The sequence below is a fragment of the Hyperolius riggenbachi genome, chromosome 5 (genome assembly GCF_040937935.1).
Source record: "Hyperolius riggenbachi isolate aHypRig1 chromosome 5, aHypRig1.pri, whole genome shotgun sequence".
NCBI lineage: Eukaryota > Metazoa > Chordata > Amphibia > Anura > Hyperoliidae > Hyperolius > Hyperolius riggenbachi.
Window position 1 is genome coordinate 337,521,730 of NC_090650.1, and position 26,862 is coordinate 337,548,591.

Genomic DNA, 26,862 nt, shown 5'->3' on the forward strand with positions numbered 1-26,862 from the left:
ATCTCTACTTGTAAAACAAAAAGCTCATTTATCGTTTAAAAAGCAGGTCAATGAGTTAACTTAAAGGACCACTAGCACAAAAATGTAAAATACATGTAGAGATCCATTTCTCCCAGAGTAAATGCACTATAAAATACTTTTTTTCCTATGTTGCAGTCACTTACAGTAGGTAGTAGAAATCTGAAAAATCAGACAAATTTTGGACTAGTCCATCTTCTTGTGGGGTATTTTCACTAATTCCTTTACAGTACTTTCACATTGACAAGTTGACTTGCAATTGACATGAGTTTGTGCACTGTAACAAGGACCTATTTAAAGACTATGTACAGTTCACACCTCATCAGCTGCAATTCAATGGAACAAATTCTGTTGGTACAGCCTTAGTGCTTTTGGAAAAATCTTTATTAGATGTATAATGCCTACTGCAAGTAACAGCAACACAGGAAAAAATGAAAGTGGCAAATATGAGCGCAGAGTCACTGAGGAAACTTGGGCGCTGCCGCTGACATAAGCGTTCAAGTTAAAAGCTGTGATTAGTGGCTACAGCAGGAAATGTGGGTGTCGGATACACCTGAAAAAAAAACAGCGGGTTAGTAATAGCTCATAACATAGCGTCTACTAATAGTTTTCTTAAAAATTAGACTCTAAAAATAGATGCTGGTTGTATCACTATAGTCGGACTCTGACATTTTTAAGGACAGGCTTGACTTGGCAAGTTAATTAGTGGGTTTAGTGTTAGGAGTAGGTTGAGGGTGTTTAGTGTTAGACTAAGGGCCCGTTTCCACTATTGCAGAAACCGCCGCGAATCCGCAGGGTTTCCCCGCAGGCAAATCATGCGAGGAAACTCTGCCATAGGGGATAACGGTGCAGCCGACTGAATCGCTTGCGGTAGCGATTCGGCTGGAACCCCCCGCAGAATTCACTGCGGAGGCTGTGATTCCCATAGCCGTGCATGGCACGGCTGATGGGATTCGCCTGCAATACCGCCCACCCGCTCAGTGCCAGCGCGCGTCTCGCCGACGCGCGCCGCACAAGTGGAAATGAGCCCTAACTTAAAATTGGAGCATTGTGCTGCAATGTAATGGAGGCATTTTAACAAATTCACACTGCAATAGTAAGTCTATGCAACTTTCAGAGTTCATCCTGCACATTGGGCTCTATTCTCAAAGACTTCCCGCATGCGGTAAAGTACATGCGGGAAGTTTGCGACCAAAACACCTGCTTCTTCAGAGGCAACCAATAGCCAACTATTGGTTGCCTCTGAAGAAGCAGGTTTTTCCTGTGAAACGGCTGTTAGGCTTTACCTGTATGTCAAGCGGTGTGGGGATGTATTAAAGGTGCACTAGCATTACTGCTGCTGTTGGTGCCTGGATACTTCTTTCTACCTTTTGCTGTCTCCTGTCAGAGGCAGCAAGGCAGGGCCCTTAAAGTGTACCAGAGACGAAGGGGCATAAAAGTTTTATACTTACCTGGGGCTTCCTCCAGCCCCCTCCGCGCAAATCATTCCCTCAACGTGGTCTAAAGCCTTTTGGATTGGTCGGAATCAGTCCTGTTCTCCCTGGCCAGTCAGCGTAGCCACGTTTCGGCCAAGCGCGCTCCCCCGTCTCTCTCCCTCGAGAGAGTTGTACTGCACAGGTGCATAACGCTCCCGGTGCCTGGAACGTGGCGGGGAGGCACGCGCGGCTGGGCTGCGTATGCGCAGTACGCCCGACTGACCGGGGAGAACGGGACTGATACCAGACAATCCAGAAGGCTTTAGACCACGGCTGGGAAGCGATCTGCACGGAGGGGGCTGGAGGAAGCCCCAGGTATGTATAAAAATCTTTTATGCCCCTTTGTCTCAGGGTCATTTAACCAGTACACTAACACTACAGTAAACTAGAACTTCTTCTGTAACCCCAGCCTTAGCATAGATAGGGGAAGGTTAGTGTGATAATTAGGGTACAGACTGACAGTAACATTTTGAGGATAGTAGAATATTGGTACAATTACTAAGATTCTACTATTAGCACCTATTTTTCCTTGCGCCTCTTTTGCAAAAAAGTGATTTAAAAGTGCATGTTACAAATCTACATCTTATATGTATATTTACATTTTACTATTACAATTATTTGTATTTATTTATTTATTTTCAAAAGTGGTCATTCAATTGTCTTCATGTTACTGATGCACAGTTGTTTTATCTTTTCAACGTGCAAATTTAGAAACAAAAGCTTCAGTCCACACTAGCCAGCTATTTGTAGGATTACAGTGCAAAAGTGACTACATACAGTCAGCGTGCAGCATTTTACATAATATACATAATAATAATGTGTAATACAATCAGCAGCATGAGGGAGAGGATGTATGTTACTGTGCTGCTCCATTCCATGTCACGTTTTGTGAATTGTCACACAAGAGGCGTGTCTGCCGGGAGATGGAGAGCTCAGGCACTGAGCAGAATTGCAGCTGTGTTGAGCCAAGCGGAGGCTGTGCACAATGAGATGGCAATAGAAGTGCTGCAGTTCCCGAGTCCTCGCTGGGGCTGTGACTGACCCGGGTCTCCTCTCTGCTGAATGGTAGAGCTGCGATCCCTGCTAGGAGGAGGAATGGAGGGCGCAGGGCAGAGTGGGCACTGAGCGGAGCGCAGGATGATCGGGGGGAAGGCTGCTGCTGCTGAGCACGCTTTGGAATTAGGTGATACAGGACTGTGCGCTTTCACCTGTTCTCGAGGATTTGCTCCATTATCGCGGCGTGCAACTGGCTGGTGAGTGCGAGTGATTCCAGTCTCATTACATGTGTGCGCTAAATCAAGCGCACAGAATCCCTGTTTATCCTACTAAATATAGCCCACTTTCACGGTTTCTTTCATGTTTGGAGCACATGATGTGCTATGACAGCCCGTGGCCAGACCCTGCATACTCTTCAATGACACTTCAGCTTTCTTTGCACAGTGTTCCTCTCAGAACTGCCAAGACCTACATTTCAACATCATTTTTATATTTTTATTGCACAAGCTATTTGCAGAAATCACCCCTAATAATTGTGATCATGCATCTGGCACTGGCCAAGCACTACATGTAAAGTTAGTTGTTTTTTTTTAAATTGGAATTTTAAAAGTACCCATTTAAGGTACAATTTTTTTTTTATTTCCGATGCAATCTTTTGACATGACTTTACGATCAAAAGTCATTATCGTTTCCATAAATGGGTCGGTTAGGGCATTTTCTCTCTTCCAATTCAATTGTAAAATCCAACATTGGGATCGATTACATTTGCTGTGCACACATCGTTTTACATCGATTTATTATTATTATTATTATTATTTATGCCACACACTGCAGTTTTCTGTACAATTCGATTGTAAAAATCGTGTTTAAAGATCACCTCTGATGAAAAAATTGTACTGTTATTGGGCACCATTTTATTTATTTTTTAACATTGCACTTGGATAGTGTGGCAAGACAGTGCAAGGACATGGTCAATTGCCTAGGCTAACGCTCGGTGATCCTGAAATCCTCTGTACAGCCATTCTTCAGCCTTGATAAATATTCAGCTGAAAACATTGAGCCATAGCAAAGTGAAGCAGTTATCCAGATTTATAGTGCACCGGTGACATTATACTAAGAGCTTGATCAATTCCAATCATTTCTGTGGAGGAGGCGTTAGGAGGCTCGCTGGTTCCTGTGGGCTTTATAAAACTTGGAAAGATGATTTCTCTTTCAGTGTCTTGACACTGTTGTAGAGCAACAGACAATGCAGTCAATGAGCTGAGATTCATGTGCTGTGTGAGTTGGAATGATTGGGCTGCACAGAAGCGGTGTATTTCTCAATAAGGATATATGTCAGCAGGCACTGCTCAGCAATGGGATTTTGGTATACACAGTGTATAGGTCTATACCCCACATGCAAGCCAGAGTACTTGTAGGTTGCTGTGTCTCTCCAATTTACTTCGGCAAAGTCTCTGAGTAAGATAAATAGATCTCTGTGAGTGTCTTCTATTGAGCGGCTGACACCAGATCAGCCTTGCAGACAAGGGAATATGTGAATGGTTTGACTGTTAGCCCAGGCTTTCCTCGAGGCTCATAGACCCTAATGAAAATGTTGGCTGTGGGGAAGTTGCTCTCTTTATTGTGCATGGGGTCAGCGGGTGACAAGAGAGGAAGCAATGGCAGCACAAATGGAAATAGAGGTCTGAGGCATTGGCATGAAAGGTGAATAGGATATCACAGGCTTTGCCATTTAATAAATGATCATCTGTACTTCTGACTGCATTATGCTGTCTGGTGAAATATTTAATGTGTTTAAATATTTAAAACCCTGCCTGTAATCGCTTGAATTCCGACATATTGTTCTAATAATCCCTTCAAACATTTTTTTTGGGGGATAAATAAGAGATAAGGAAATCCACCATAGATCAGTGCGTAGCAATAGGGTATGCAGAGGTTGCAACCGCACCAGGGCCCTTGTATCAGAGGGGCCCTCCTTCCATACATCTTATTAGCTTTGCATTGGTGCTATGCTGGTTATGAACACCTCTATATGTGCATTGAATAGTGACAATCCTTAACAAACTGTTTCCTTACTCTGATTACACCTCTCTGACTGCAGCTGTCCTTGATAGGTTTTAGGGGTCCATTTCAATAGAGTGCCTGGGGCCCCATGTAAAACTCGCATCGGGGCCCCAAGCTCCTCAGCTACCCCACTGCTATAGATCATTTACTTCGCTGTATGCAGTAACTTGCTTGAGAGCTGCTGTATTTTCCACAGGTAAGCCCTGGCATGTGCATTATCTAGACAGGATGTCCAGTACACATGAAAGTGTATATTTTATAAAGCAAATAATTACCCACCTAGCTTTGCAGCGGATACACGGCTGTAAGTCCAACGTGTGTGCTGAGGAAGAAGGGAACGTAGGCAGGATCATCAATCATGGAAATGAATTATATTGAATTTCTCAATCTTGCCCATTATTGTCACGGCTGGTGCTAATGAGGTGCTGCAGAGTTTGAATAAACATCATAGCTTGTTTATGACAAATGCAGAGCCTGCGTCCTCTATGCATGTGTTTCCATGTGTGCACAGACCTGCCTTGTGGAAGAGCGAGTAGAAGTCATTTTTCCATGTGTCATAAGGATGCCTTTCTCCGGTGCAGTTGTTAATTAGTGTGCATGGCCATGCAGACTGTCTCCCACATCAATCTCCCCTCCAGAGAGCTTGTGTTCCGTGTACTCTACAAATTATGTTATTGTAAAACATTCTTGCATGTGAACTGTGCGAGTCAGATTGAAATGACATCACGTTCCCTCAAGAAAAGCAATAGATTGACTAGTCACTGTGAGGTGATATTTCATACCAAGCCTTCACTGGAAATAGAAAGGAGGGGGGGGGGGGATAATAATAGGGAGATTTAAAAGCGGCAAAACTGCAGAGCATAACCATTTTAGTGCATTTTACAAACCGGCCATATATCTGGGAAGTTCAAAGAGAATCTGTCTAGCGTAATGTCTGTGATGTAGAGGCCATTGCTTTGTGCCTCACCCAGCTGCATGCTAGTTCCAAGGGAGTTACCTGCTGAACAGGTGCTTTGAAACCAGCATGCAGCTTGTGAGGTAAACGGCGTTCTCACTTCGTTAATAAGGTAATTAGCTTAAAGGGTGTCTCAGCAAGTGACAAGCTAAAAACTCAACAAAGGTGTTGATACAGGTTCCCGCTGAACCAAAATGAGTACATTTATCTTTACGCACCCCTGATCTTCAGTTTAGTTCCAAAAATGTATCTAACAGAAGTTTGTGATGCACAAGATATTTTGTAACTGAATGTTGTTAAACATAAAGTTTTGGTCTGCTATAACTTTACAGAAAAGCTCAGTTAACCTACTGAAAGTCAGTATATGGTTTGATTTAGGGCTAATTCTCAGTGCTGAGTTGTGTTGCAGTTAACTCCCTGCCTATGGAATCCTATGGGCCTGTTTACAGTGTTGCCTAGTAATGGATCGCGTTATGTTAACTCGCTGCTTGCTGGCTTTGTAATAAAGTCTATGTCCAGTCTTCACTGCAGTACACACTCATTATAACGCGTGCAACTGACCAATGTGAACCTAGCCTTCCAGAATTTCATAAAGGATCCCTTAGCTCTTGCTAATTTTCAAATCGTGGGTAGGAGCGTGAAGTCATGACTACAGAGTGCTCATGCACAGAGCACTCCCAGCCACGGGTGGGTGATCAAGTGTGCGCATCACCAGGCAGCACCTGCGCATCGACTCTGGCCAACCTGGAAGTAGCTACAGGGGGAGTAGTGGACTTGAGAATTCCTTGGTACAATACCTGCTGCCCCCGCTTTGAAAATTGGCGAGAGCTAAGGTATCCTTTAAGCTTGGTTCAACCTTTCAATTATGGTTGGCTAATCACTGACTAATTTTACAACCTCCATGTAGTATGAGGGTTTACCAAAACAATCTGTTTATAGCATTCAATATTTGTAGACCCTCATACTACTTTAAGGTGGTAGAATTGGTCAGAGAATTGACTAGTCATAATTGAAAGGGTGCCAGTCTAGTTTTAGGTGACCCAGCAGGAAACCTCATAGGGAACAGTTCTTCAATCACAGCACCCTCTACAGCACAAAACTGTGTGATTGGTCGAATACAGTGGGCGTAGTTTACTACAACCTATCTGAAGCCTAGCAGTTAGAGAGGGTGCTGCTTTTCACCCAATCACATTAGCTAAATGTGGTTTCCTGCTGGGTCCCCTAAATCTGACTACCTGGTACAAACTACAAAGTTTGTATCCGGCTTTAGAGATCTCATTTGCTGTTTCTATTATTGGTTCACTGTTAACCCGGTCACTGTACTAAAATGGCCCCCACAGTCACCAGATCTCAACCCAATAAAGCATCTTTGGGATGTGATGAAACGGGAGCTTCGTGCCCTGGATGTGCATCCCACACATCTCCAACTGCAAGATGCTATCAATATGGGCCAACATTTCTAAAGAATGCTTTCAGCACCTTGTTGAATCAATGCCACGTAGAATTAAGGCCGTTCTGAAGGCAAAAATGGGGTCAAACACCGTATTAGTATGGTGTTCCTAATAATCCTTTAGGTGAGTGTACTACTACTGGGCTCTAGCTAATGCTGATATTAGAACATCATCAATTTTACTGATATTCTACTATCGCTTTACTTAACATCTCTCTTACACTGACCCTCCACTACCTACCCCTAATACTAACCCCCCTACCTGCACATAACACGTACCCTTCCCCTCCCCCCACCTACGGAAATCACAAAAACTGATGTGGGGTCCAGCTACGTAACAGCTGAATCCCATGCATCGATAATTTGCCGCTGCTATCTGTCCCTTCACCATTATCTCTGCCGCTATTTCCTCTGTGCTGCTATCTCTGCCCTTAATTTATGTGCTTTGTCTACCTACGTCTCCCAAAATGTCCACTGGGCACTGCTATAGCTGCAATTTACATTAGTCTGCGCCCAAATATCAAAGCCTCTGCCTAATATGTTTTTTTTGGGTGAATTACTAATGCTCAACATGGGCATTTGAAAGGCGATTTCCCTATGTAGTTAGCACGGAAGTTGCTGTCCTCAGATGTGACATGTCGAGATTTTATTTTACTGCCGCTATCCTATATAATGAGAGTACTTGTGAAGTCTAATCTCCAGACAGACCCGGGACAAGGTCCTCCTCCAGCGCCCAAGGCTAAGACTCCAATGTGCACCCACCCATCCCTCCCACGGTACACCCCAGCCCTCCCACGGTACACCCCAGCCATCACACACTGATTACTATTATACTAAGAAGTGCCCCTACACCACCTTAATCTTTAGTTATCTGACTTGCAGTCGCTGCCATGTATTCCCCTTTCTTATTTCTATTTGCTTCAAACACAATAGGAGAAAGATAGGTGTGTGAGTTGTGCAGAGGCAAGAGAGGCTCCAGCCTCAGGGCGCAGTGTAAGAGGGAGCCTCTTACACTGCGCCCTGAGGCTGGAGCCTCTCTTGCCTCTGCCTAGGCCCGGCCCTGTCTCCAGAATACTCTACCGCCCCTGCCTCCAGCCCCAATCAGTAATGAAAATAATTTGCATTAGTGATTCAGCCCCTCTTGGGTTGGGTCCTCTTTTGCATTAGGGACGTCTGCTTCTTTTATGCCTAGAACAGTTTCCAGACATTTTAATGATTATTGCCAAAATATTTACAGAGTGGCTTGGCAGTTCTCCCATTGGGTCACCACCAGTGAGAAGATGGGATAATTGTATCACAAACCACTCTGCAGTCACTCTCAAACCGCATAGCTTACAGTCCCATAAATTGCATTGGGAACAGTTATCTAGCAGCAGAGCCCTGATATTCAGGGAGAAGGTAAGGAATACTGTTTGAGGCTACTGACAGTCTCTCCAAAGGGAGCTTTCTGGGCCATTGGATTGCTTGACAAACTACTACATACTGTAGATCAGAGACACAGCCGCTGATCAGTTAGGCGGCAGATGACTGCTGGTTAATTGGTTTTATATGCTAGCCATCAGTTCCTCTTCCTGAGTGATAGTCAGAGTGGCATGTTCGGGAAATCTCTGCTCAGGAGCTTTCACATGGTAGTCTCAAAACCTAGTATACAGTCAGCCTGACGGAACTTTTTTTTTTTTTTTGTCAACAACCATCAAATTCTGCTCTTGCTTCTTCCTTGATAAAGTGGAATTGGTCAATTTCCTCCCTGTTCCAGTAGATTAGCGACACGATTACGACTTCTAAAAATAGAGCACTGTATAAAAAATACTTGAAATGGTTAATAAACATACTTTCACATTCCCCTGAACCATTATCATTTGACTGCACAGAAGGGAAACTGTCCTGTTCTTTATTTTGATATACAGTATTAAAGCGGACCCAAACCAAACATTTTTTTTAATTAAAAATATTTAGTTGCAGCACTCTGACACATACAAAGATAAATAAACACTCTTTCAAGCCTATGATCATTTCAGTGCATGCTTTTCACCCTTCTTTTTTCATAGCTAGGGTTATACTGGGGGCAGCCATTAGCAATTCCTCCATTGCCGGACACCTGCTACTCCACCAGTTTGCCGGAAAAATTCCAGCAATTTGAAAGGAAGGGAGGGGTTCCTCCAATAAATTTAAAATATTTTATATTTGTCATCATGCAGCTGAAAAAAGGCTGCTATTTATTATTATAATTTAGAAAATAGATTTTATTTCTGAAATCTTGTATTTTTAATTTGGGTCCGCTTTAATAGGACGATAGTGGGGGGTTTACAAAACAAAGCAGGGAGTGCAGTTGCATTGAACCATAGACCATGTCCTCTGGATAGGGTATGAGGCTGCATACACTATGGCTTCTACCGCCTCTAACTGTACTCTAACTGAACTAATGTACTCTAACTTGAAATAATGATTTTTTTTTTTTGTATTGATTACATTACTTTGGGACATGACCAGGTAGGATATCTATATGAGCAACAGTGTTCTCCCCAGGCTCTTTTTGCCAGATGCTCCACCCGGCTAATTTTGGTGACCGTCCAGCTGTCATCAGCTGGCCTCCCCATCCTCATCCTATGCTGTAAGCAGTCGTGCTGGCACTTCATTCCCCGTTGCGGCCCACCTGCCTATTACTTCATGCTCACCAGAATGTTTTTACATCAGTGTGAAACACTGAGCAACAAAAATCTGGGAGACAGGATGGTGTTGTATTTTTTGCCAGACACTACTTTCCCCTTTAAAAGAAGCCTGCACAGAATTACTTTTATTAGCTATTTTTATGAAGCACCAACAGATTGTGCAATGCTGTACATTAAATAAGTGTAGGTTACCAGCTTGAGAAAAGCAATTACAGTAACTAGACAGAGGGGGAGGTGAAGAGGGCCTTGGCCAGAAGAGAAGCTGCTTTTGTACCTGCAAGCCATGCGGTTGCCACCAATCTGCTCCCACCATGCTGCCCAATACATTGAAGATCTAAGGTGTCCACTGCCTAACCTTGTCATGCGTTCAGACAAGTAGGCCATTCAATGAAGGCTGCAGGTCATTCTCCTCCAGCATTAGATAGTTAAAATGCTTGTTGTATGCACTGGCACAAGTTTATATTGAAAGCAATGAGGCAGCGTTCACATGCATTTCGGCTTCTTTTTGCTGATTTCATCCTACATTGTCCCGTGCCAAAGCATCCTAATGTGAAGCCATTCAACATTCTCTGAAAGCCATGCTCACGTTTTTCAGGCTTCTGACAAGCAGCTCACTGGTGTATTACATAATTTCTTCCCTGTGCCTCGTGAATGTGTTTTTCTGAAGTGAGAAAAGTATTTGTCTAGCAAATGATTAAGGCAAGGAAAATTCAAGGTGAACTTCTGAAGCTTCACACTTGTAAAAGGAAATGGAGACATACGCTTCTAGTATGGATATGCAAAGACCAGTCACTGCAGTGACTTAGCAACACATGGGAGTGTCTGTATGCTAAAATCTGTTGATCAAACCCAGGTTCAAAGTCTATCTGAACACCTCTTGCTGGAATGTCGACATAGCATGATGGAACTGCCAGTTTAATTTAATGCGGACCTGAATCGGGGGAGGAAATAAAGTTAGATACTTACCTCAGTAGAGGGAAGACTCGGGATAGTCCAGAGGCTTCCCCGATCTTCCTCCACTCCTGCGCTTTTTTTTTTTTTTTTTAAATATTCTACCGTTATGTCTAATATTGCTCATGGCTGCATTCCCCTCCATGTACGAGCACGGCTGCATTGCACAGGCGCAAAGTACAACCTACGCAGTAACATGGAGCGAACCCTACTGGCACTTGCGCAGTACAGCCAAGTGGAAGGGAGTGCGGCTGCAAAGAAGAGGCTCTTGGAAGTGGAGGGGTTGTGGAGGATCGGGGTGGTCCATTTTTTTTTTTTCCCCCCTCTGTGGCTTAAGGTTTGCTTTAAAAATATTTTCTCTTACAACTTGAACGGTTTTTAGGCCATGTGACATCAGTTGTGCTCCAAGCAGACACACAGAGCCCGAAGCACCTTTCTCTTGTGGTCTGTCTGACTTTCCATTATGGGGGAGGGGTCTAGGTATGGAAGTTGACATAGGTATTATTCATGGGTAGGGATGGCAATGCTTAGAACTCATGGAGAAGCAAGTAATCAGTTTGATCAGCTGAGAGATTTCTAAGGTTCTGATTTGCTGTGATGACTTTTCTAATTTAACACATGATCATGGCCAGCAAATCAGAACCAATCAAATCAGAGCAAATATGATGTGTTGTTATGGTAACATGCGTTGCATTTCTAGAGTCACTGGAGGTGCCGTGTGCTGCCTACGCTTGGCAAAGTTATCTCTCTTTTGCGCATTACACTCCATATGTTCTAAAGAAACATACAATTTACTTTTACCCACAAACTTATCTGTACACTTTGCTATATCTTTAAAGTGACCCTCAAGTAAGCTTGTGCAATTTAAAGGATGCATGTCATGATAAAGTACATAATCCAAAATTACCTTCATTGAAAACTGAATGTCAAAATTATTTTTCGTTCCAGAGCTGCCCCGTGTAAAAAAATATGCAAACATAAGTGGCACTGCTAAAAAGAACCAGAGGAATTCCATTCCTCCATTGTCAGGAGAAAGTCCTCTTCTAAACCTTTAAGCTTGTCTATTGGTCTTTTAGAGTGATGGATAGCTTTGCTGACCAATCAGAAAGCCCAGCTTTTCGGCTCCAATCCCTGGAACGGCTTAAAATGTAAACATGCAGAAAGTAATCTGATCATTCACTTTGTCATAATATGATCTGTTTATATTTCTCCAGTATCGCTTTCTGGAGAACTTATTCATTCATTTTGTCAGCTGTCTTAAGTTACATGAGACTAAAACATATGTCCCCCAAAAGAGCAGTGTCCCTTGAGGCCGAGTTTACACTTATTCGGTTGGTATGCGTTAGTGCGCATTGGTGCACGGTTTTTCCATAGCAGTGCATTGGGAAGAAGATTTTAGTTAAAACGCGTTAAGTGTAAAAGAGGCCATGGGAAAACATGGGCATTACTTTGAAAATCATTTTTTTCAGTTCTCACTGAGAGCAACTGATTAAGAGTAAAAAGGACCCTTTAGTCTCATGAATAATGAATGTACAACCTGTAGAATTCCCTTCCTCCCTGGATCTCACTGCTCTGCAGTATGATTATATTAATTTATTGTCCAATGAGCAGACAGGTGGCACAGAATATTATGATGCTGAGCTGGTGTGGTCACCCATCTAGCGGGGATTACGCATAACAAATAGACTGAACAGTGTTCTTTGGCAGCTAAAGCTTTTCAGTTATGTTTATTTCAACTGAGCATTCACAGTAGTTGTTTGCACAAAGTTTCACTATAAACTTATATTCATATCTATATAAATCAATAGCATGCACACTGTTTATATAGGAGCCCTGAAAAGATTAATGTAAACCTGTCATTAAAAAGATGAGCAGGCCACCACATTTGAAGCGCACAAATCGGCCACAGTGTTTTGTGATTGATTTTGCATATGTAGTATGCATTTTAATGTGTGCTCCACCCACCATAGACCTTCCGGCACTGGCTGGCAGTATGGATGGTCAAGAGGCTCATCTGATCCTACTCTACCCCACCACTGCTTGCCCGGGGCACCCTTCTTTGCTGCTGTTTTCCTCACTATTTATGAGTGTAGTTATACTGTGCAGGCTCACGTATGACCTACCCAGTTGCACAAAGCTGCACACAATTGGACCTGCTGCACTCGTTCCAAAACAGGAGCTTGGCCAAGAGAACAAATTCGACAAGCTCTTGTTGAATATGTTCAGAGGGTTCTAGCACTGGAATGGCCAGGCAAACAGTTTAATGCAAAAAATGCACTGCAAATAATCCAAGTGGCCCATCAGTATCATTTTGTTCGTGTCCTTAGTGCTGCTGTGGCCTCACTTTAAAAGCTCTGACTCGGCTAGTCACCGCTACAGTGCATGCTCCATATCATTCCATTACGCTCCTGTTGCCGCAGAATGCCATCTCGGCGACGCAAGGCGAATGGACAAGAGAGAGCATTTGCCCTTCCTGCAACCCAGCTGTATCAAAGCTTTTAAAGAGGGGCCACAACCATCACTAAATGGAAGTGGACAATGATTCTAATAGACCACAGGGGTTATGGGGGCTAGAGAATGCCCCAGGTATGTCAAATTCTTGTTTTCTTCAGTTTTTTTTTTCTATGCCTGGAGATTCCCTGCCAGATCTTCAGCATCCTGTTTCCTTTATATACGCTATGATCTTTTTTAAAGGAAGGTCTCGTATTCCCCCTCCCCAGCCATGTTTCTCATTCTTTTGTTCTTGCCACCCAGTTATTGCCATGTTTAGGCTGTATAATACATTCTTTCTCTGAGACAGGATGGTGTTGTATTTTATGCCAGACTGTACTTCCCCCTTTAAAAGAAGCCTGCATAGAATTCCTTTTATTATCTATTTTTATGAAGCACCAACAGCTGTACGTTGAATGTGTAGGGTACCAGGTTTCTCATTCTTTTGTTCTTGCCACCCTGTTATTGCCACGTTTAGGCTGTATAATACATTCTTTCTATCAGATAGTGCTCTGGGCTGCCACCCACCCTCCTTACCATTGAAGCCTATGGAGGGAGAGATGAGACACTGAGTGCCTTATTCCACTGCCACTCTGGTGTGCAGAGGGGTGTGTGGTCAGCAGTAGAGCAAGCTGGCTTCCAGATAGTTGGAGAGAACCTTGTCATTGGAGGATTGCAACGTGAGTCATGGTAAAACGTGATGGTTTTTTTTTTTTGTTTTTTTTTTTGTCTTTTTTCCTTAGAAGATTTAAGTGTTACTTTTATGGAGTATCTAGGGTTAAGGAAAGAGGAGAGATAGAAATTCTGCCGCAGAGAGACTTTAAATGAGAAGAATTCTTAATTGATTTCTTTAACCTTTTGAACGTCCCCTTTTTTTTTTTCCCTTTTGGGCATATATGAATACAGAATTTTAAGTGCACTTAGATATCAGTCAAGTGTCCAAGAGTACTGCAAATGACACCTGTTTCCATCACTGAGAGCCATTGACTTCTTGCTGAATACTAAAATGACAGTGCTCAATGCAGTAATGTAAAATGGCTTGTAATGAGCATCATGGCAAAAATGTTGAACTACTCATGCTCCCCATTAGTGTATGTTTCTGTATATTGTACAGAGCTATGAAAGATGTTGGTGCTATATAAATAATAATTAGCCTGTTTTCGGCAGAGACAATCTAGCACTCCCGATCTTTATTGGCAGCAACTGTCCTGACCAGCCAGCTTAGCTGAGAACCCATTAGCATATGTGCAAGGCTTAAAGTGTACAAGATATCAAAATGACTAAAGATATACTTACTCGGGGCTTCCTTCAGCCCCATAAGCTTGTCTGAGTCCCTCGCCATCCTCCCGCGGTCTGCCGTTCAGCCGCAATCAGCCCCGGTAACAGCTCAGTCGCGTCAGTCGTGGCCTTCTGCGCAGGAGACCCAGACTGGACGCAATCGAGCTGTTACCATGGCTGATTACGGCTAAACGGCTGACCGCGGGAGGACGGCGTGGGGCTGGAGGAAGCCCCAGGTAAGTATTAAATCTTTAGTTAGTTTGATCTCTGGTTCACTTTAAAGGACAACCATACCAGTTGCCTGGCAGCCCTGCTGATATCTGAATAACACCAGAAACAAGCATGCAGTTAATCTAATCAGCACTGCCAAAAATGTCAAACACCTGATCTGCTGCATGCTTTTTCAGGGTCTATGGCTAATGTATTAGAGGCAGAGGACCAGCGGGATAGCCAGGCAACTAGTATTGCTTAAAAGGAAATAAATATGGCAGCCCCCACATTCCTCTCGCTTCAGTTGTCCTTTGACTGTGGCTCAAAGAAGCCCAGAAGCTCTCTTTCCTACCATAATCCTAGTCCAATGCCAGTTGGGGCACCAGTTCTCTTAGTGTGTTTTCGGGATATGGGTTTTAAACGGTGCCCAGAGAAAACATACAGAAACATGGGGAGAACATACAAACTTCACACAGTGTAAATACTTGTACACATGCATCATACAAACCGCACGATATGACTGCAGACATGGCAAGTAGTTAAAACTATGTGTCTTTTCCGCACACCAATTAATTTACATACTTCGCACACACGCAAAACAGCATGCACGATATGGCTGCATTCAGAACAATAATTATTTTTCAAAACACACTACACGTGGCCAACTGCACAATATCAGCTCAACAGTCTCAGAATGCCCAATCTCATTCGCTCGTCTTGTCATTTGGACACAATTTGTACACCTGATTATTGTCCAACACCCCACAATCAAGTGACAATCATGTGTCTTTGTTGAGGAGGGTGTACAAGCCTTAAGGTGCCCATACATCTAGCAATTTTGCTGTACGATCGACCATTCGATTTGATCATTTTATCGAATCGAGTGTGTTCCAGTATGCCCTATCGATGAAAAGTTGCTGATAACATGTTGAATCAACCAGCTTAGTCGGTCGAGCAGGATGGAAGATATCAGTCGATCACACAGGAATTTGCTATTGTTTACCTATCATTCAATCAAATCTGAATCAATTTTTTTTTCATTCAGAGCATGGAGACACAACATCAGTCATATCGATTAGTGGAGGTGAATTGCATAGGATATCGCTTGTAGTGCATGGGTCACTAGTTGCTCGACTTTTGATCAACCATACTGAAGTCGAAGCCCTAATAAAGTTGATCACTTTGTCTATTGAATCATAATCGCTAGATGTATGGCTACCTTTTAAGGTTGCATTCACAGTAGTATGTTGCGGTTTAATGCGACGTTAGTCACAACGTGTCTGGGTTAAGAGGTAACGCACTGCAAGCAGTGAGTTACAACGCAACATTTTTAACTCGACTTTAACATCGCACTGTGAACAGCAGATAGGATTAGCATTGCAGTGTGGTAAGCTGCATTATAAGACTTTATAACGTGCAACCATAACGTCCCGCTGTGAATGCGACCTACAGCTCAAGAACTGTGTCAAGGGCTATTATGGTGCGAACCACAACACCATTGTGTTTCCTTGCTGGTCTAGCTGCTGGCTCAGTAGAGAAGTCTGATTGTACATTTGTTGCTTAAAAGGACGCAAAAGCAAAGCTACACAAGCTCCGGAAACTCAAGGAGCAGGCCCACAATTCTGGCTCCCTCGAGGAGTTCAGAGAGGTCAGGAATGTACTTAAGTGAGAACTGAGATCTGCTAAAAGGGCTTACTCGGAAAAGCTGCATCACAGCCTCCAGTCCAACAACTCGCGTGAGGTGTGGCGGGGCCTGAGGGCAGCTACGAACTTCAAACCCTCCCCCCATCAAGTGGCCCCTAGCTTTCATCTGGCCGAGGAGCTCAATGACTTAGACTGCAAATTTGAGAAGCAGTCGGATCAACTTGGGGTTGGTGCGACCACAGAGCCACAGGTCAAGACTACAGTGCCCCCCCATCCCCAAGCATCCCTCCCTGAGAGCCACGGTGCCCCCACTCCAATTGCAGTCCAGGAGGCGGAAGTACTACGTCTTCTCCACAAGGCCAACCCCAGGAAAGCCTCAGGCCCGGATGGTGTCATTGAATTGCTTGAGGACTTGCGCGGACCAGCTGGCTCCTATCTTAACCTCCATATTCAACAGGTCACTAACTGAAGGCCAGGTCCCCTCATGCTTTAAGAGATCCACAATTATCCCAGTCCCTAAAAAGCCGATAATTTTAGAACGGTAGCTCTATCCTATATCCATCATGAAGGTCTTTGAGCGCCTAATCCTTGCCCTCCTAAAGCAGTCCACAGATACCGCCCTTGATACTCATCAATTTGCGTACAGGGCAAACAGGTCAGTGGAGGACACGCCATCAACGTGAGCCTAGCATACATCACGGAACACCTAGACAGGCTCGACTCTTACGCTAGGATCCTGTTCTTTGACTTTAGTTCCGCACTCAATACCATCTGTCCAGACATCCTGCTGGACAATCTTGTGCAATTAGGAGTTGACATATCCCTCTGCAGGTGGACTTTCTCTCAAACAGAACAAAGAGGGTGAAGCTTGGCAACTGCTTCTCCAGTGAGAGAAGAAGCAAGGGTGTGTACTGTCCCTGCTCCTGTTCTCGCTGTACACCAACAACTGTACCGCAACCTCTGACTCTGTCAGGGTTATCAAATTCGCGGATGATACAACAATCATCGGTCTTATCAGCGGCAATGGAGAGCTTGCCTATCGCAGAGAAATTGAGAAGATCTGCAACTGGTGCAGGGAAAATAACCTCGTCCTCAACACGGCAAAGACTGTAGACCTGATCGTAGACTTCAGGAGACACTCCTCCACCCAGTCCTAATTGGGGAGACCGCAGTCTCCAGGGTGCCGAGTGCTCGATTCCTGGGCACAACTCTTACTAGCGATTTTAGATGGGGGGAGAACACTATCAAAATTCAAAAGAAGGCACAGCAGAGGTTATTCTTTTTGTGACACCTGAAAAAATTTTGTATCCCAAAGAAGCTGCTCATCAGCTTCTACACTGCCACTGTAGAATCTATCCTCTGCTCCTCCATCATCGTCTGGTACGCAGGGGCAATGGCTAGTGACAAATACAAACTCCAGTGAATAGTTAATGCCGCGGAAAAGACCATAGGTTCGCCCTTGCAACCTCTTGATCTCCTCCACACTGCCAGACTGGGGAAGAGGGCCAAAAGGCTCTCTCTCGACCCCTCCCACCCAGGCAATTACTTCTTTGAGCTCCTCCCATTGGGTCGCCGGTTCAGAGCAATTGCCTCCAGGACCACTAGGCGCCAGAACACTCTCTTTCCCCAGGGAGTCCTCCTACTGAACTCTAACTCCTGCCAGGCCACAACACTCTAGCCCTTGGGAAGAAAATCCGCAACCGGCACCTGGTCTGTATCTGCTGCCCACTGTGAACTCTGAACCATGAACCGTATCAGGTAACTGCTGCCCACCCTATGATTCATGAACTGTATTCACGGACTGTATCTGTTGCCCACCCTGAACTGTATCAAGTATCACAGACTGTATTGGTTGCCCACTCCGAACTCTGAACCATGAACTCATATGCAGACCAATCCCTACACCCTAAATCGACTCACGGATCTATATATTGTATGTCTTGCCCTGTGTAGTGCACAGCATATCTATTGCTTGTACCATGTATGTTCTCATTTACTCTATTCTTCGACTATGCCTTGTCTTGTCCTGTCTTCTGCCAATGCCATGTACACCTCACACAATTCCGGGTACGTCATCTGGCATACTTGGCGAAATAAAAATGATTCTGCTTCTGAGCTTCAAGGACCACATGCTGACACATATTTTAGGTTTTATCTGCCCAGTTCACTATTCCTGATTGTCTTGGCAAAAAAATCAAGTGTGTACAGGTTGACTACTTGAAGTTGTTGGTTTCCGCTTAAGCGTTACAACAGGACAGATCCCCATTCCTCTAGTACAGAGACTCCCTTTGGGACTTGCTAGTTCCCCGACACCTTCTCCCCACAGTGCAGCCTGCTTGTACTAGACAAGAAGATTATTCTTGCAGAAAAGAATTTGAAGATTGTATACATCTTAATAAGCAGGATTTAACACTGCTTTTTAAAATGATAAAACAGAAAAATCAACATTGATTAAAATGAATATCATTCATCCCCCCAATTAATACTAATGGTACATTCATGAGTATGTACCGGTTTGATTATGCAGTCCTATAGTGACCAATGCCGATTTTGATAAGGAAGTAGATTTTTTTTTTTTCCCAGTAATTGCAATTCTTCTGCATTTTTCTTCTGGTCATTTTTTTTTTTTTTTGCCATTTTTCTGCATTTGCAGGTTTTTGTTTTTTTTTTTGGTTTTTTTTTTTTTTTTGGTTTTTTTTTTTTTTTTTTTTTCATGGAATGTACAAAATACATTCCAGTAAATTGCTTAAAAAAGAAATGGTAAAAGTGAGATCACTTAGGATAAATATAAATAAAAAGTTACCATGGTGCCCCGCTTCCGACACAGAAAAAGGGGTTAGAGGTACAGGTACTGTACATTTGTTTTTGTTTTTTTTGTTTTTTTTTATTCATAAAGTTTTTTTTAATTCAATGAGTTTTAAGAGAATACAAATAAATGCATTGAAAGCTTGGTAAGCTTAAACATATTGGTGTTCATAATACATTAAATGTCTTTGAAGCAAATTGTAAATGTTCTTAAGACTAGGAGATTGGTACCTGAAATAGCAGACATGTAGATTCTTCTGGGAGAAGGGTTGTTATATTGCTTACATAGTTGAAAATGATTTGAATTCTGTGTAAAATCGAATGTGTTAAAATAGAACATGGAATCTTTTCCCTTCACTGTATGACTGAAGTACCATTAAATTGCTCTTGTGTCCCTTGCCATGACTGCAAAGGGAATCTATGACTAACCTTTCATATGTATGTTAATGAGATTCCCCAAACTGCGTCTAGCTCTACCCAGGCTTGGCAGAAATGCCCCTATAATATTCCTCCCTTTGCATAACACCGTTATCTTTTTAGGTAGAACAGATCTGACAGGGGACAAATTACACTCTAATCTCTTTCTTTGCAGGGGCCGTTTATATTGGCACCTTTTAGCGTGCACATTTGCTCTTAAAGTTGTGAATTTTTCAGAATTTCAGTTTATTTTATTAGGATTTCTGAATTTACATGTAGTAAAAAAAAAAAAAAAAAAAAAAAAAATTGAGGGTGAAAAGTAACCAGTTCTATTTTGTTTAGTTAAAAATAAAGTGTAAATTTGGTACCTGTCAGTAGATTAACTATGTTTAGTTTTGACTGTCTGAGGCAAATTACAGCAGTTTTAGTTCCCATACAGACAAGTATTGAGCTACTAAACTTATCTGTATGATACGTTTTTTATGATCTCTGATTAACTATCCATGATGTTTAACCACTTGAGGACCCACCCTTTACCCCCCCTTAAGGACCAGCGCTGTTGTAGCTGATCTGTGCTGGGTGGGCTCTGCAGCCCCCAGCACAGATCAGCGTGCAGGCAGAGCGACCAGATCGCCCCCCTTTTTTCCCCACTAGGGGGATCATGTGCTGGGGGGGTCTGATCGCTCCTGCCTGCCGGGTGTTGCGGGGGGGGGGCACCTCAAAGCCCCCCTCCGCGGCGAAATCCTCCCCCTCCCTCTCCTACCTGGCCCCCCCTGGAGATCCGGGCTGCACAGGACGCTATCCGTCCTGTGCAGCCAGTGACGGGACGCCCCCTGTCACATGGCGGCGATCCCCGGCCGCTGATTGGCCGGGGATCGCCGATCTGCCTTACGGCGCTGCTGCGCAGCAGCGCCGTACAAATGTAAACAAAGCGGATTATTTCCGCTTGTGTTTACATTTAGCCTGCGAGCCGCCATCGGCGGCCCGCAGGCTATTCACGGAGCCCCCCGCCGTGATTTGACAGGAAGCAGCCGCTCGCACGAGCGGCTGCTTCCTGATTAATCAGCCTGCAGCTGGCGACGCAATACTGCGTCGCTGGTCCTGCAGCTGCCACTTTGCCAACGCGCGTTATGAGTGCGCGGTCGGCAAGTGGTTAAAGGGAGCCTAACATGTGGGGGATAGAAGAAATGTATACATACCCGAGGTTTCCTCCAGCCTGATTGCTCCCACGCCGCTGTCCTCTGCTTTCTGGATCCTCGGTAACGTCTCCCGTAAGTTTAGCCAGTTGGGGCTTACTGTGCATTCCCAGCCGCACGCGCTCCCCATCGCGTTTCCGCGGCTGGGAGTGTTCTGCACTTACACAGAACTACTGGACAGGTGCAGAATGCTCCCAGCCACAGGAGCAAGATGGGGGAACATGCATCCGCACTGTGCATGCACGACAGGATCCAGAAGGCGGAGGACGGCGGCATGGGAGCAATCAGGTGGAGGGGGGTGGGGGGTGTGGCTGGAGGAAACACCAGGTATGTGAGGTATGTATACATTTTTTTCTAACCTTTCGTCTCTGGTACACTTTTTAAGGAAGCCTTTCACAATTATTTATTTATACCCCCCCTCAGAGGATTCCATTTGATTTATCAAATACTTTAATGTATCTTTTTTTCAATAAAAAAGTGTTCAGTTTTCAATTTTTTCAATTCGTTTTTCCAATTCGTGTGTGTGTGTGTGTGTTCTCAATTGGGGAAAAAAATGGGATGCAATGTTTAGAATTTTTTTCTGATACTTTTGCACTTCCTGATAACTTTGATTGGCTCACAGTGATCAAGAGTACAGAACTCAGATTTCTTTAGACGTTAAAATTATCAGGCTTGGGCAGCTACTAGTGCCAGTGCGGCACTGTTTACCCAGAACTGTGGAGTCGGAGTCAAGCAGTCAGAGCATTTTTTTTTGTGTACTTGTAGTCGGTGGTTTCATAAGCTGAGATGTTGGATGATTTTGTACCGCCTCCACAGCCCTGGTAAGCATTAGACTAAGGCCCCATTTACACTTAATCAGTTGGTACGCGTCTTTTTTTTCCTTCTCCATAGCAGTGCATTGTGAAAAAATTTCAGTTAAAACGCGTTAAGTGTGAAAGGTGCCATAGGAAAACATGGGACTTACTTTGAAAATCAGTTGACCTTTCAGTTATCACAAGGAAGAAAAAAGCAAAAAATGTCTGGCACTGTAGCTTAATGCAAAAAGCAGCAGGTGTACATGCATATCAGTGGATGGTACACATAAACATGTCCAAAAACTGGTGGTACTTATCGTGCTCTGGTTGGAGTGGGGAGGCACTGTGGGCGCCAGTGCATGCACGGCCTTATGACCGTTTCACAATGGGGTGCTTCTTCGGAGGCCAAACGTGCACGTGTACCACCATTTTTTGGACATGTTTATGTGTACCATCCACTGATATGCATGTACACCTTCTGCTTTTTGCATTAAACTACAGTGCCAGACATTTTTTGCTTTTTTCTTCCTTGTGATTGATGCAATGTTTTGACTTTTGTCGTGAGCACGTAGTTTTGATTGGAGTTGCTTATCACAGCCACAACATCTGCAGTCTACTGAGTGCCTGCCTATTTCTGTTCTAGTTTGACCTTTCAGTTATAACTGAGAGCAACTGATTAAGTGTAAACTGGGCCTAAGGAATCAGTCGAGAAGTCGGAGCAATTTGTGTACCTGCAGTCAGTGGTTTCATAAACTGAGGAGTTGGATGATTTTGTACTGACTCCACAGCCCTGGTTTTAACGATCAGCAGTCCAGAACCGGTTTTTAAGCGTTTAAATCCAAATTTGGATTTGTTGTATCAATCCTGGAGTAAAGCATTTTTGGGTAATCTGCCTTGTACATGGGAGAGTGATCATATTTCTCCTTTCAAAAAGGCAAAATTGTCTTTTGTGTTGGGACATCCTATTCACCAATATACTAATGTATGTGGGACGAATTTGGAACTGCCCAGGTCTACCAGATAATGGTTGGAATTTAGTCTTGTGTGTCTACTCCACTGTGCAGCTTTCACTCAAGCACATGAATAAGAAAATGGCTGAAAGTACAGACACAATGCTGTAAATTCATTTTGGTTGTGCTGTGAATGGATAACTTTCAATTAACCTTGTCAGACAGTCAAGCTGTACTGTTTAGATGTATTTGTAAAATGCCAGAATATTCTGCCAGATACTATTTCACAGTATCTCCACCAGAGATGAGATCTTCATTCCCTCTGCACTTGCTACTCTTCAGCTCAGTTGACTTTAAAGCGGTATTGTCACCAAAAAAAATCAAATTTCAACAGCAACTGGTCTGAGTGTATTAAGTGATAAAGATGCTAATCCTGCATTTAAAACTTGCAAAACTTTTTCTGCTGTTATGGTTTGGAGTTTTCACATACTTTAGGAGCACTGGCCCTAGTGCCAAACAGTGCCATAAAGTTGAATGCTGGGATTTATTTTGAATGCTGGGAGTTCTTTTTAGCTATAATATATTCCTCCTCTTCCATTTATTTCCCTGCGTAGCTGATAACTTGTGTTTACAAGCAAGGCTGAGGTGACTCAGTGATTGGATGTGTAAATAAAAAAATACTCTGGGAGGAGGGCAGCTAATGAATACACAATGAGCAAGAGAAGGGAGGGGGGAAAACAAGAGTCAGGGAGGATATGATGTCAGCATTAGCTTGGCAAGATGGCCACTGCCTGGAATAGGATTTTCCGCTTTTCCTTTGTGAAATTCACAGGAATCATTACGTTGATAGCACAATACATCTGTTATGTAAGTAGAAGTAGTATTTATCTACTTATATATGTGTTTTTTATTTCTAGGTTAGCATGGGTGTCGCTTGTTCTTTAAAGGGAGATACTATTTTTAATGTTTGTTTGTGCGCGTAATAACTGCAAACAAGAATTTTAAATTGTGAGGGCAGGAATTATGAGGTGAGGTGAGAGCTATTTGTCATTTGCTTTGTCAGCCTGCTTGCTGTGAGTCATTGTTGATGCTTGTACATTATGTTGTCCAGGTTGTCCCAGGCCAGTGGTGAGTCTTATGACCCTGGGGGGTCAAAGAGCAGTGTGTATGTTGTCATGTAAGCTGAAGGGCAGAGAAAACCTATCAGTGCTTAAAGAGACTCTGTAACAACAAAAACCTCCCCTGGGGGGTACTCACCTCGGGTGGGGGAATCCTCCGGATCCTAATGAGGCTTCCCACGCCGTCCTCTGTCCCACGGGGGTCTCGCCGCAGCCCTCCGAACAGCCGGCGACTGTGCCGACTGTCAGTTCAATATTTACCTTTGCTGGCTCCAGCGGGGGCGCTGTGGCGACTTTCGGCACGGAAATAGACGGAAATACCCGATCTCCGTCGGGTCCGCTCTACTGCGCAGGCGCCGGAAACTTGCGCCTGCGCAGTAGAGCAGACCCGACGGCGATCGGGTATTTCCGCCTACTTCGGCGCCGAGAGGCATCAGAGCGCCTGCGCAGGAGCCAGGAAGGTAAATAATGACGTCACCGCTGCCCGGACTGCACGGAGGGCTACAGCGAGACCCCCGAGGGACGCAGGACGGCGTGGGAAGCCTCATTAGGATCCTGAGGCTTCCCCCACCCGAGGTGAGTACCCCCCAGGGGCCGTTTTGGCGTTACAGTTCCTCTTTAAGAAAAGGAGGGAAACTATTTCTCTGACCTTGGCAAGCTGCTATGAGCTTCAGTGCTAAATTGTTTTCTGTTATCTATTGCAGCTTTTTTCTGCTGTCAGTAAGAATCATTTATGTGGCATATCCTTTCATGTCGGTGGTCTGCAACAATGCTTAAACATGGCTGGTATGCCAAACAAATGTAGTGTTGGTAACTAATATGAATATTTACAGTATTCCTATCCGTTAAAAAACAAATTATATCATTGAGTAAATAGTGAGGCCTGTTTTGTTAAAGCTCATATTAGACAAACTAAAAAAACAAACAAAAACAAAACACAATTTAATCCAACTCTGTGTTCATTAAAGAACATGGGAGTACATCAAAGCGTACTCCCAGCTTTGCTGAGAAAAAAGCCAAGTCCTTTTTGTTTACATTTTTACATTATTGGGATTTTGTCAATTATTCTGCCTGCGTTCCTAATTTTCTTTTATGTAAAGAGACAGCCACAGCCATTCCATGGGGGTCCTAAACACAGGATTCGATATAGATAGGTCACAGCTAGCTAAAACAAATGTGGGTGTGTCTGGTAGAAGAACATTTAAAGGTAACCTGTACTGAGTAAAATTATTTAAAATAAACACATGAGGTAACTTCAAATGAACATTACATAGTTACCTTGCCATCAGTTCCTCTCAGAAGCTCACCATTTTCTTCTGACAATGATCCCTTCCACTTCTGACAACATTTTGTCAGAACTGAAATATATCAGTTGCTGTCAGTTATATATCAGTTGCTGTCAGTTATATATCAGTTGCTGTCAGTTATATATCAGTTGCTGTCAGTTACAGCTGAGAGGAGAACTGATGTGTCCATATTTCCCTATGGCTCAAGGGGGCGATGTTACAGTTTAACTGTGTGCTGACCAGAAAGCTGTTATGGTGTAATGGCCATTTTCAAAATGGAGGACGGAGAATTCCATCGATCACAGTGGACAAATGGGATGCAGGAGAGGAAAAAAAAATGGAGTAGACTACACAGAAGGGAAGTATGACTTGTGTATCTTTATTTTGACTTTTAATGTTCAGTTCAGGTTTTCTTTAAGGAACTTCAGGAATCGAAAAGAAGAAAACACAGAAAAAATCTACAGCTAAGATGTTGTCATTATAGGATTCTTCTTTTTCTTATTTCATTTCTTAAAGAAAACCTGAACTGAAAATTAAAAGTCAAAATAAGCATACACAAGTAATACTTACCTTCCATGTAGTCTACTCCTCAGTGTCTTTCTCCTGTCCCGCATCCTGTTTGTTCACTGTGATCAAGGGAATTTTCCGTCCTCCATTTTGAAAATGTCCATTACCCATAACAGCTTTCTGGTCCGTACACAGTTAAACTGTAACATCGCCCAATTGAGCCATAGGGAAACATGGACATTACCTGGTACATTAGTTTTCCTCTCAGCTATAATTGACAGCAATTGATATTGTATTGACAGCAACTGATATATTTCAGATCTGACAAAATATTGTCAGAACTGGAAGGGATTATTGTCAGAAGAAAATGGTGAGCTTCTGAAAGGAACTGATGGCAAGGTAACTATGTAAGGTTCATTTGAAGTTAGCTCATGTGTTTATTTGAAATATTTTTACTCAGTACAGGTTCTCTTTAACCTCCTGGGCGATAATCCCGAGCTGAGCTCGGGGTATGTCGCGCAGGAGGAGTTCTCAGGCCCTGGTGGGCCGATTTGCCGCCCTCCCGACCCCTTGCGCAGCCTGGCCAATCAGTGCCAGGCAGCGCTGAGGGGTGGATCGGGACTCCCTCTGACGTCACGACGTCCATGGCGACCGGGGAAGGCCAGCAGGAAATCCCGTTCTGAACGGGATTTCCTGCTTACTCTGATCGCCGAAGGCGATTGGAGTGTGTGGGGGGATGCCGCTGCGCAGTGGCTATCATGTAGAGAGCCCAGGGCTCGCTACATGATTTGAAAAATATTTTTTTTTTAAAAAAGTGCTGCGCCCCCTCCTGGGCGATCTTTTTGTATTGCCCAGAGGGTTAAAGGATATATCCAAGATGAATGAACTTAATTAAAAAAAAACTACCTTTCTCTGTGCAGGCTTCATACCGTAGCTGAATCAAACCGCATTAAGGGCCGTTCACACTAGGGGCGTTTTCCACCTTTTTTCAAGCGCAGTCGATTTTTTTTTTTTCGCCCACAAAACGCTTGTGCAATGAATCTCCATGAGAAAGTTGATATCGGAGCGTTTTGTCCGCTGTGCATTCAGCAAAGTGGTGCCTGTACCACATTTAGGGCATTTTTCATATAATGGAAGGTATAGGAAGAGCGCTATAGGCTAAAAAAATCGCTTTGTGCAGTGATTGCGTTCCCGTTTTTAAGAATAAATACATTGTATTTATTTTTTTCCAGGTCAAATAGTTCACTTCCTGACTTGCGTCAGGAAGTGAATTACAAAATTGCTCTGAAAAATCGCTTAGAAAATCGATTTTTACAAAAACGCAGCGCGCAGTGGAGCGCCAGGAGTGAGAAAAAAGAAACGGCGCGCAAAATGTTTTCGTTTTTAGGTGTGAATAGGGCCTAACTGTTTTCTTATTACTCCCTCCGTTAGGGAGTAAATCGATCTGGTATTTCCTGGTGACCCAGAAGTAGTTTTTTTATATATGCATTTCCTTTAGAAATGCCATGCTATGTGGTACGCAGGCGCTGAGCCTCTCCGGCTTTTGGGCAGTGCCTGCACCTTAAATAAAGCTGTGGGTAGGGACACGT

The 26,862-nt window shown here is 43.7% G+C and overlaps 1 protein-coding gene across 4 annotated transcripts in view; it reads left to right on the plus strand.

Moving 5' to 3' along the window:
* The first annotated feature begins 2,424 nt into the window (after nucleotides 1-2,424).
* SNTG1 (syntrophin gamma 1) overlaps nucleotides 2,425-26,862 on the plus strand; it is a 781,246-nt gene continuing 756,808 nt past the window's right edge. For all 4 annotated transcript variants that reach the window (XM_068237377.1, XM_068237369.1, XM_068237370.1 and 1 more), the window contains exon 1: nucleotides 2,425-2,746. The gene's annotated coding sequence lies outside the window, so the exon portion shown is untranslated. The remainder of the gene's footprint in view (nucleotides 2,747-26,862) is intronic.